We start from the raw sequence: 12,612 nt of genomic DNA, 5'->3' as shown, positions 1-12,612 counted from the left end.
ATGTTATGTACTGGGGGTGTGTTCGAAAGAATAATGTTATATACTGGGGGTGTGTTAGAAAGATTAATGTTATATACTGGAGGTGGGTTAGAAAGATTAATGTTATATTCTGGAGGTGTGTTAGAAAGATTAATGTTATATACTGGGGGTGTGTTAGAAAGATTAATGTTATATACTGGGGGGTTATGTTATTGTCCTCAGTCAAGTCATCAGAGTAAGGATACTTAAAGATTACAAACTTAGATTTGTCGGGGTTTATTTTTACTCTCCATTTACTACACCAGCTGCTGATGAAGTCAGTGAATTTGTTAGTGGAACTAATGCATAAAGAAATTCTTTTACTACTGTGCCAAATAGCGAAGTCATCAGCGAATTGATTGCAATGTGTAGAATTGAACTTGTGGTAAGCGAGGTCATTTACATATATACATGTTTCGCTCTTGATAAAACGGTAATCAAATAATTTGCGTAAATGGGACTTAAGAAAAAGACAACACACACACATGAGGATACTCAATCAACTCAATTCTTTTATCAAACAATTATGAAGTAACAAAATTCTGTTCTGCACTTTGCTGTTGATGTACAAGTCGGTTGCCAAAACTTTGAGGCTGTCCTGTAAAAAAGTCTTACAGAATCTATTGAGAATTAATACACAACATGTGGTATATTTGCTTTCTTCTTTATGAATCAAATCATCTACTAAGAGAAAAAAGAGATGGATCAGTGTTAGTGAATGAAAATACTTTGTACAGGAAAAGAAGTCTGAAAGTATTTTGAAACATTCGATACGAAAATAGTTCATGAAGATTTCAACTCGTTCTTGAAATAAATCTCCTTCTACTGTGGTCAGAGTGCCATTGTTACGTAAAAACTACAGACCAGGAAAAGGCAACTTTTGTTTACAAACAATAGCAGCGCTTCTGTGTTGGGAGCTCAATGCTCATTACTTTCACGGAGTTACCGTGGGTGTGTGCACTCAAGCGTGAGCGATATGCAGGCTGCATAATGAGCAGTGGTGTGCTGCTGGCTGGGCCTTCGATCATCGCCGGTTAAATTTTCGAGCCTTCCCTTAGCAAGGGCTGTGTACATACCAAGTGTGTAGTTCAAGCAACTTTTACTTCTTGAGATATCATTTACAAGGTTTTCAGCTTATCACATCTGGTGACCTAAAATGACCTTTAACTTCCATGAAAAGGATAGAGAACATCCAATTCACTAAGAGCTTCCTACATACTAAGTTTGAAGTTCAAGCAACTTTCAGTTCTTGAGATATGTGTTTACAAGGTTTTCATACCTTGACCTCTCTTGACCTCAAATGACTTTTGTACCCCATGTGTTTACAATCCAAGGCATCTCATACACACACACACACACACACGCACACATGCCATCACCACCGCATAGATTCCTTCGGGCTTCGGCAAGGAATAAAAAATGGAAAACTCTCTATCTGTCTTACAGACAAACTTTATCATGTCAAAGAACTTAGCTTAGAACTAGAAAGTTGAAAATGTTAACACAGAACTTTCATTATACCAAAACAAAAGTTGTTTCTCATACCAACAAGCGATAATATGCAATGATACATATCAGATAAATTACAAGTAATCTTAATTGAACTAATTAAGGCAATATCCAACAATTCTAATAATGAATTCCAAGTCACTGATCATGTAAACTGAATACTATTTATACTAATTCAGCTAAATATGATTACCTTTAATTCAAATGACCCAAAAACGAAGAAAACTTATCCTAGCCCTGTTCCTTGTCCTTAAATGAATAATTCATACATGTGTGTACACTGACTGCTAAATCCAACAAACCAGTAACAACTAAAGGCATGTGCACACAATGATCACAGAGTGAATAGTGGTAACATATTGTTGAAAGCAAACAATAATTGGGGTGGTGTATAGGTCATTACCAAGAATGTTAAGACTAACAAGGATTCTGGAAGGTTCATTCACAGGACAAGCTCAACTTAAAGGGCTTGGCCAATCAAATGCCAGGTCTAGCTAACCTTAAAGGGCTTGGCCAATCAAATGTCAGGTCAAGCTAAACTTAAAGGGCTTGGCCAATCAAATGTCATTGTTACACATAGTTTCAAATGACAGAAAGGCATGCAGGGAGAATACCAGAGTTCTCAAAAGTGAGTTAAAGAAATAACCATACCAAAAATCTGCAAACTGACGACCCCGCTTTGTAAAAGTAGTAAATCACCATGGAAACTTGCTTTGAAAAGCAGTCAATCACCATGGAAACAACTTATGCATGAAAAGTAATTGACCTTTAAATTATAAATACCTTACAAGTTATATAAAAGTCCTATTAAACTGACATAGTCACTGTACATACCAAAAGGAAATATCAGATTTGAAACAAAATCTCCAGGAAAAAAAAAATGCAGAAATGATGTATGTGATTCCAGTACCAGCAGCATCTATGTGACACTCAGGAAATCATTTATGCAGTATCCAATCGCAAAATGATACCGTTTGCAAAATCTTCAAATTGCTATACTAAGTCCCACAGATGTATGGTGAGTGGGTTATTTGTTTTCTTTTTTTTTTCACACAGGAACCATATGTAGTATTTTATAATCTGAGATAAATATCCAGAGCCTTCCAAGACTGCTACACAAAATTTGAACACTAAATTATTACTCCCTGTTTAACTTACTAGCAGATTTACACCAAGCAAAACCAATTTCTGAGGTTACAGGTCCAGTCAATTTATATTTCATCCCTGCAGAGGGTCTGTATACATATGTATGTCTTATGTAGAAGCTACATGTATGTCTGTGAGCCAACTATGCAGTGTAGGAATGTATTGATTTCTCTGAGAAACTTATGTTGTGGGCACATGTTGTGGGCAGCTAGGACGCTATATATTTGGATCAATATTATAGGAGGGAAGTCATACACACCAGTGAAAGGTACAATCTAAACAATTTAAAAGAAAGTAAAAGGTCAAACAAAATCAATGTGAGTCTTGAACAAGCTATAAGGCAAAACCTGAACGACTAAATGCCTGCGAAAAGTCAGAAGACAACAAGTAATATTTCATTTTATAGCTACAATTTAACCAATACTTTAATCTAAATTTATGCTAATTCTATTCATCAATACATTATACTCTCGTCTGGCATTTGCATTTCCCTACTTCTTTCTCTTTTCAACTGTATAGCTTGCTCGACTCAATAAAAGATTTCAACCTGTCTTTCATCCATCCAAAGTTTCGGAAGTTACTATGGGAACAGGTCTCAGGGCACTGTAAGATATTTTGTTGTTTTGATAAGAAGAAAAAAATAATAATCTTTGATCATGTTCTCATTTCAATAAGTTTCATAGTTTTGTACAGGCAGGTATAAACTACAGAATTAATATATGCAAATAATATAATACATTGCATATTCAGTGTTGAGTTTGTTTTCCCTCTCTATTTTCACTATTCTACTAGTTGTCTCTTGTTGGTTCTCCCCATACAACCTGGAGAGTAGGACTCTGCTCAAGGCTGGCCATATTGCTATGTACAGTATGGAAGTTAGTTATCCATCAAGATCAGGGTTAAATGGACAAACCTTACCCCTTAATTTAAACCCTCTGTGTCTGTTCACCTACCAAATTCATGGCAATTGAACTTAGTCTAGCTAGCCCAGACTTTGTATCTGGGCAAAAAGTTGTTTTCTTTAACTGTTGTGGTTATAATTCTGCAAGCTCCTTGGGTAGGAAGTATTGCATTTGTCAGAATGAATGTACTTGGAAGGTAAACAAGATTAAATGCAATTTTTTGGGGACAAGATTTGGAGGATCCAGAGTTACTTGAAATAAAACACAGCAACCGCTTTGTTAAAGATATCCTTTTTACTGAGATGAAGATATGCATATTTAAATATATATGCTAAATCTATGGAATGCTTCATTAACAATAGCAACTCATGAAAAATCTGGTAGGCTGCTCTTTTTTTTCGCTTCTTAACAAATATTCTGGTGTAACAATTTGTCATAGTCTGATGTCCCCAATGTTCCTATCAGATGATATTTAGATTTCGATGCAGGTATAACCATGGCAACGCCTTAAATTTATAGCAGATTCATGTACCTAGCCCCACCTTATAAGAATCAGACTGGCAGATTTGTTATCACTTCAGTAACTCTAGTTAATAATGATTTAACACCAAACATGAAAGTGCATGCCTGAGGTATGATCTGTCTATTTAAGAAGAGGTCATGCATTTGTTTATCCCTGAATACAATTTTTTTAAGTAGTTTACAAAACTTTTGCAAGACAATGCAAAACATATACAGTATATATGCCAAGTATTATTAGGCCTATACCTATCATTATTGTATCATAGCCTAGTGCGGCTTTTATAGTATGGCACATTTGCAGTAATTATATATTGGAAGTTACCTATACTCTGAAAAACCTACTTGTTGACCCAGGTAGCAGAGTGGGCAGAAAGTCATGCAGAAAGGTGGTGGTGTTGAAACAATTACTTGTATTTTTTACAGCAAAGCCATGTTGAGAATTTGGTTCCCCCCCCCCCCCCCTCACTCAATATGTTATGTTACCTGCAGTTAGAGCCTATAGCTAGCTTCGTATCCACCAAGTTTTCATCATCACTGGGCCCTAACTAGCCATTTAATGTGAGCAATGTATTTGTGAGCAATATTAGTGTTACTGTATGGTTAGGCCTAGGCTTTTCGTCTGTCCTAAGTAAGACTGTAACTGCCTGCTGCACATAATGCTTCGTTCCAAAACAGGATGATTACAATCATTATAGAGGCATATGTAATGATTAACCAAATGTAAGCTTGTTTCAATTAGCCATTAAAGTTTTACTACAATGTAAATAAAAAATACTACTATAGGCTTGATTCAATGCTAAATATACTTGATAATACCTTTGTCCATAGAAGGAAGTCCTTCCGAGAATTTAGATACATTTATGTTAGTTTGGATTGAAGCAGCTGACTTACTTTTGTGGTGTAACCATAAGCTACGACGTCAACTTGGGAATCAATTTATGGCTCTACTTTCTCCTGCACTGTGTTTATCTTCGAAAGAAGCCTAAGTCTGCATTATCACGGTACCGATCAACCACTAACGTGAGTGAAGTTTAATGAACGTTCCCAAAGCCTGCTGTTACCTTGGAGAGCTATGTAATTGTGATATTTCAATTCATACACTCTGAAGTTGCCAAACTTCTGATGAATAATGTAGAGCGAGAATTTCTCTTGGCACGCGGCTGTGCAGTCACCGGAGTAGGAACTTTTTCATGAAATAACGTTTTGAGTGGCCTTTTCAACGGTTTTCTTACGATGATGAGGAAAAAATCCTTTTAACGAAGGAATTATTAACGCATGCTTAATTCATATTTCGACTTTAAATATTCCAATTAACATGAAATAGCTCTGTTACTTGAAAACCAGACAGCAAAACTGCAGTGTGGTTTCCACAATGTTATATGAATAATCATGAATGTGACACGCACTACATATGCGGTGGGGTTTAGCCAGGATGACCAACATACTTCTATTATTAGTAGTACAATGACAAACACTATTCACATTGGCAGCTGATGAATCAGATGGAAACTTTTCTAGTATTCAGCATGAACTTGGATTGATCTCTACAGAAGACAACAGGCTTCATAGTTCTCCTCACGATGGTAAATCTAGCTGCAGTACATTAAGCAGGCGCCGTGAACGATTTTTTTACCCCCTGGTCCCCAAGTTTTTGTGTCTGGTTTGCCTCTCAACATCTAACTATAGGTGACAGTTTATTTTTGTAAACGTTTCCCCAACGTTACTACATCCAAACCTGAAGTCTTTCTTTTGCACTGAATCTCGACAATTGAAAATTGAAAAGTTATCTTACTTCTGGTTCCACTGCCTTTGCTCTAACAATGTAATAATGTAATGTAATAAATGTTTTATTTGGTCCATACAAAACTTTATCCGGGATGTTCTTTAATCAGATAGAGTTTTATCTGGCCCAGATATGGATGCCATAAAATTTGAACAGATAAAGTTTTTTGGCCAGAAAAAAAAGTATCATTTGGGCCAGATAAAGTACTGGTCCAATCTCATTTGAAAATGCGCCCTTTAATACCAATATGTTCTCGCGGTAGATGACGAGAAATTTGAGCTGTGCAGGTAACTTTTCCACGCTCCTTTGCTATATGCTAGGCGACTTGACCGTACGGTAACACACAGTCTAACGTTACAGACTAATCACCTTGAAAGGAGAGTTAGCTCAGCGGTTAACGCCCGGTGCCTTTCAATCTTATAAGGTCCCCGGTTCGAGTCGCTCCAACATTGATGTATGTCGTCCAGTTACAGGGTTGTTGGCAATTAACAATTCATATATCATGGACGTTAAATATGAATGTGAGACTGACTTTGGTCGGCTTGCGGCTTTGATAAGCCAATGAGGCTTCTTGCAGGAGGATCTAAAATACATATATACAAAGGTGAAAAGTTGGGCAGTGGCGAATAACGAACGACAGTCTTATTAAACTGAGGGCGGATTTCAAATGTTCCCTTCTTGATATATCGTGTTTACAAGATAGGCGACACACAGACACATATACACACATACATACATACATAGCTATCATTTCGAGGACGTAAATTTCTGTCAGGCACGGCACCTCAATTTGAGGACCACTCTATTTCCTTGGTTTCGTAATATTCAAGAAATCCAGTATTGATTTTGCTGCTTTACCACATAAATGCCTATATATGCTTACTGTATCATAAAACACCGTTTTAAATCATTGCTTAATGCCTCTAGTTTGTTCTGTATTACATTTTTGACTCTTTTTCATGTATGTTTCACTGAGCAAGATTAGAAGTACAAATCATTGGAACCATGCATGGAAACAATGAATAGTGCATAAAGCTGTTAATAGGGTACTAATAATTTACTACTATTTTTATATCAATGCAGTGAAAAATATAGTTTTCTGTCATTACCTTGAGAAAGTTATGAAAAATACTTTCAACTATGTTGCAACTAACAGAACTATCGTGGCATCAGTAACATGATGAAACTGAACTTAGACGTAACACTTTAGGCTACTGCCTACTTAATTATATAGGAGTCAATAGTGAAGCATACATTGTTTTATTACTGGTATTACTATTATAGGAGTCAATATAGTGAAGCATACATTGTTTTATTACTGTAATCCGTTTGATGTATTACTTCAGTGATCTCAAGTCATCCTTAGTTCCTCTCATTTGATTTTGTTTCGCTCTATTCCAATTGTATTCAAAGCTCATTAAAAAATTAACCTGTTGTAAGTTGAAACAAAAGCAATGCTTTGTCATTTGTCTGAATATTATTTGTTCAAATATTAATAATCTATGTTTTTCTACAACAAGAGTTGTAATGCAACCGGGAAGCAAGATGTCATTGTTGAGATACCCTTTGTTAATTTATGAGTAGTTTCTATACAACACTACCCATAAATATACAGATATACCTTGCATCAATATACAAAAGGAGAATGTTTTTGTACAAAAGGCTTTGTAATTATACAGATACATAATTGCATCAAGATACAAAAGAAGAATGATTTAGGGTCGGGGGGGGGGGGCGTATACTGGTGTGTCAAACTCAAATAGGTTTTGGCTGAAATGTAAGTTAATTAGGCTAAGCTTATCCATGCAATGATATAGGTATAGTCTAGCCCTAGTCACATGTAAGTTTTATCCACATGAGAAATGTAAATGAAACACCACATATAGCTAGGTCACAGCTTTGCACTCCTTGCAATATAAAACAGACATGAACAGAATTGTTGGATTATTACATCGCATGCTGTTCTTATACTACGATTATACCGCTCCCAAAAATAGGTTTTGGAACACTGCAGAGTTAGGCAGATTATATTTCCATTTTAGGCACAGCAGATCATGAAATTGGTGTAAATCTCAGTAAACTGAACTGCCCATAGCAGGGAATCCTTGTGGCATGATTTTCTGAACATTCAAAAAGGGAGACTTTGCTGCCCTCGCAGACGCGTCTAGATATGCGACACTAGACAGCTAGCTAACCAGCGAAATGACGAGAAAAAGACAGGAGTACGTTTCTGTAAACTGTATTGAGATTCCTCACTCATGTTATCGCGGTAAAACTGAAATAAAAGGATATGATAAACTTGAATAATAATGATGCTAAATACAACACTATGAATGTTTTAAATGAAAGATTATAACGGTGAACTTCGAACTTGCCATAGTCTAAATGAAGCTCACCACAGTACAATATTCTACACTGAATAACTATAATGTGATGAGAGTCGAATAACTCTGGAGTTAAATTAATTATCTTAACTTGTCTTAAGAAGAATAATTAATGAAGTTTACTAAGGAACAAATAGAGTATCAAATGAGCAAAAACTATTATGATTAATTAGTAACAACAATCCATCTCAACGAACGGCAATTATGTAACGTAAGTAATACGCAACTCTGATAGGAACATGAATATGTGAGCATAAACATAGCAGAACAGGGGTTAAGGTAATTAAAACCCAAGTGTAACTAAATGAATATTAACTTATTCAAGTCACAAGTAAATATATATAGTTATGGCATCGCCCATATTTAATAAACAACAAAATATGTGCAAACCTGCAATCGAGGTAAATACTTCTTAATTGGAAAACAAATAGATTAATTATGTCTAATTAACAATCTTAACTGACATGTGCATGGTAAGCAAGGTTGTACAATAATTAACCTAACAAATAAGACAAAGAGAAAAACTTACAGATTATAATTGAGCCAGGTCAAAAACGTTAGCTAATGAAACTGTATACGGTATGTAAGGCGGATGCGGTGTTGCCTACTACAAAGCTGAAAACAGAATGATGTCTATAATGAAAAACAACACAGGTCTCTGAGAAAAGAAATAAGTGTGAATCTCCCAATACCATGAGACCCTCCTCATGTGTGGTCAAGGAGAAAGTTTAACAACAACTCTTCCATCCTGACTTGCCCCCTGCTGACCTTTCATAACAGACACTATTGACTCATTTTGCTCCAAGCGACTATCGTGTACTGCACTTTTACACATTTGACATTCGCCTATTATGAAATTTCTTGTTCGTCGGAAAAGATCAGAGGAAAACCACCGTGAAGAATCGTGATCCTATATTGGCTGCAAACACAGCCTTTTACTGCACTTGCCAAAAGACAGGCTTATGCAAATTATTCCTTTTCTACAACCGGAACTGATAAAAAAAGGTTTTCAAAACTATTTGGTACAAACTAGTAGACTGAAAAAAACGATTAATCCTCTTTTTCATCCTAGTTCGTTAACACACCATTTGATACTTTAATTGTTTCATTCCATTCGTAGATTGGTACAATCATACCAAAATACCTGGAGGAGGTGAAAAATTGAGAGTGGCTGCTAAGTTGTACAGTTTTGCATTAGTAGAAGCATATCTCTGGCTTGGGCGATGCACATCAGGAATGTGATTGCAGCTGTTTATGAGAAAAAGTTTCATTTCAATCAATCTCTCTGTCCACAATTGAAAAAAAAACTGCTCGGACAACTGCAAAGAAACTTGGACAGAGATGACCTGTGATGAAGAGACATATAGAGGAGTTCAGGAATTTTATGTGCAAGGTTATAGTTAGGGACGGTTTAGTTAATTCTTGATATGAATATGATGATGATAATACACAATAACAATGTAAAACTGCACGATGATAATACACAATAACAATGTAAACTACACGATGATAACACACAATAACAATGTAAACTACATGATGATTATACACAATAACAATGTAAAACTATACGATGATAACACACAATAACAATGTAAAACTATACGATGATAACACACAATAACAATGTAAACTACATGATGATTATACACAATAACAATGTAAAACTATACGATGATAACACACAATAACAATGTAAACTACATGATGATTATACACAATAACAATGTAAAACTATACGATGATAACACACAATAACAATGTAAACTACATGATGATTATACACAATAACAATGTAAAACTATACGATGATCATATAAATATGCGCGATCACAATGTAAACTCATTATGCATAAAATGTCGTTGGACATCCTTCGGTTCAAATCTTCAAATCAGTTTTTAGTTATGTTAGTCCTTCCTGTTGCGTGCACGTCCTTGAAAAGATAATATGTTGTATTGATATCGTCCAGATTCATCTCTGTGTTACTAGTACTTTCCATACAAGTTGAACAAACGTAGGATTCAACAGGTGCACCAATCAAAAGTAAGGTGCAATAAATTGATTACCGGTAACATACGGAGAAACTATATATGTGGCGCGGATATATCCACTATCAAAGTATCAACATATTTACATATATACATAATCCGTCCTTTTATCGTGAACAATTTTCCTTATAAGTGTGCTTTTACATTATTATCACGCATTTTTCCATCATGTATTTTTATATTACAATATTTCACTAGCATATAAGCATCATGACTCGTAATCCATTTGGCATGTCTTTCATTAAATATTGATAAGAATACCATATTCTTACCGGACAGTTATAATATAGCGCCGGTTTGAAATTGGAATGTAATCGATTATCTATTTCAATCTTGTAAATTGTTTATATGCAATAGTAAATGTAAACCTGAGAGGATACGGTAATAATGCATATATCCTTGTTGTTTGTGATGTTGTTTTTTTTATTTAGTTTGCGTCAGTGGCGTAGGAAGGTACTTTTGAGTGGGGGGCTGAAGACTGATGGCCGGCCTGGGGGAGGGGTTTAAGGGGAGGGGGTGTCCCCCTCCCCTTTGGAATTTTTTTGCATTTCCAGGTGGCCTCAGATGCAATTTGGTGCAATATAGCACACTTCAACTCCCACTCCATTTTGTAAAGAATTTTGCATTTTCACCTGGCCTTAAATGCAATTTGGTGCTCCAAATGAGATTTTTTTCTCATTTGGAAATGAAAATGGGGTTTTCTGACTTGCGGAGCGGGGGGGGGGCGGAATGACACTTCCGCCCCCCATATTTTTCACTGGGGGGCTGGCGCCCCCCCCCCCCCCCCGCCCCCCCCCCCCCCGGTTCCTACGCCCTTGGTTTGCGTGTCTAGTTGTTCATATATCGAAGTCACTTCATTGTTGGAGACTATATATATAGTTATTAATGACCGACGTGTAGAATCATATCGTGTTCACTTCACCACATGCATACATATATACACACATACACTCATACATATTTACATAAATACATGCATGTATAGTACACTTTCATAGAAACTGTCACATATCAGACACATGCATGCGTTCTTAAAGGGATAACGAAATCTGAAACTTACAAAGACAACAATGTAGTTTAAAATCACTTTCTTTCGATAAGATGCATCATGCAATCAACTGTGATGCCATATACATAGACTACACGAACAACTGCTTTGTTCTGCTTAAAACTGAAATGATTATATAACCTTGGAAATCATGCAATTGTGTCACATGAAGTCCCTTAATGTTGATGTTGTTTCATCAAGTTGCTTCTACAAACTTAAACAAGGTTTTCAATTTACCATAGGTTGGTTTTAGTTACATCATATAAAAGAAAGAAAAACACCTATACGAATAAAATAAAGAAATTCAAAGATATCAAATCTCAACAACGAAACAACCTCTCAAAATAATACAGTGTTTCGTTTTACTATAACTAAGGCTTGTTTTATGTTATATAAAGTATTAAATCTTAGACTTCGTCATTCCTTTAACGTCTTAATTTTCAATTGTTAACATCTGCATGGATAGTCTTTAATTTGTTCACGTCAATAATAGTTTGATTGAGTGCAATCATCACTCGCCGATAAGTCTCTTGTTAACATAATAGTTATTGAAACACCGCAGTTAAAACGTTGTCGTTGCCATGGTAGTTCGTGGTGATTAGATTCCATGCAGAGCGGTGTTTCGTCAGTAGTATAATTTAAAGCAACCATTTTGCTTAATCACCTACCTATTACATGTATGTAACAGGTAAAATAGGTTAATTCGACTTCCTTTTTATTATTTTAGGGGAAGCATGAACTTATTCATCGCATATATATATATATATATATATATATATATATATATATATATATATATATATATATATATATATATATATATATATATATATATATATATATATATATATATATATATAAATGAAAATCGTAATGAGTTGGAAAATCAAGAACAGTGAAAAAACTTTCATATATATATAGGCCCTATATATATAGGCCCTATATATATAGGCCCTATATATATAGGCCCTATATATATAGGCCCTATATATATATATATATATATATATATATATATATATATCAAGCGCGTATCCAGGGGGGCGTTGGGGGCGCGCGCCCCCCGGGTAAGAAAAGGAGGAGAAAAAAAAAAAGAGAAGAAAAAAAGAAAAAAGAGAGGAAAAAAAAGGAGGAGGAGGAGAGGAAGGAAGGGAAAAGAAAAAGAAAAAAAAGAGAAAAAGGAGAAAAGGAGGGAGTAAAAGTAAAACGCCAAGACACCAGGAAGAGAAAGAGGAACAGTGACATCATTAC

General features: G+C 35.4%; 1 protein-coding gene across 6 annotated transcripts in view; it reads right to left on the bottom strand.

The window, feature by feature from the left end:
• Positions 1-5,480, bottom strand: part of LOC139979445 (alpha-N-acetylgalactosaminide alpha-2,6-sialyltransferase 3-like) — a 44,347-nt gene extending 38,867 nt beyond the window's left edge. For all 6 annotated transcript variants that reach the window (XM_071990233.1, XM_071990234.1, XM_071990235.1 and 3 more), the window contains exon 1: positions 4,989-5,480. The gene's annotated coding sequence lies outside the window, so the exon portion shown is untranslated. The remainder of the gene's footprint in view (positions 1-4,988) is intronic.
• Positions 5,481-12,612: the final 7,132 nt, after the last annotated feature.

The sequence above is a fragment of the Apostichopus japonicus genome, chromosome 14 (genome assembly GCF_037975245.1).
Source record: "Apostichopus japonicus isolate 1M-3 chromosome 14, ASM3797524v1, whole genome shotgun sequence".
Taxonomy (NCBI): Eukaryota; Metazoa; Echinodermata; class Holothuroidea; order Aspidochirotida; family Stichopodidae; genus Apostichopus; species Apostichopus japonicus.
This window is presented reverse-complemented; position numbering and strand designations above follow the sequence as displayed.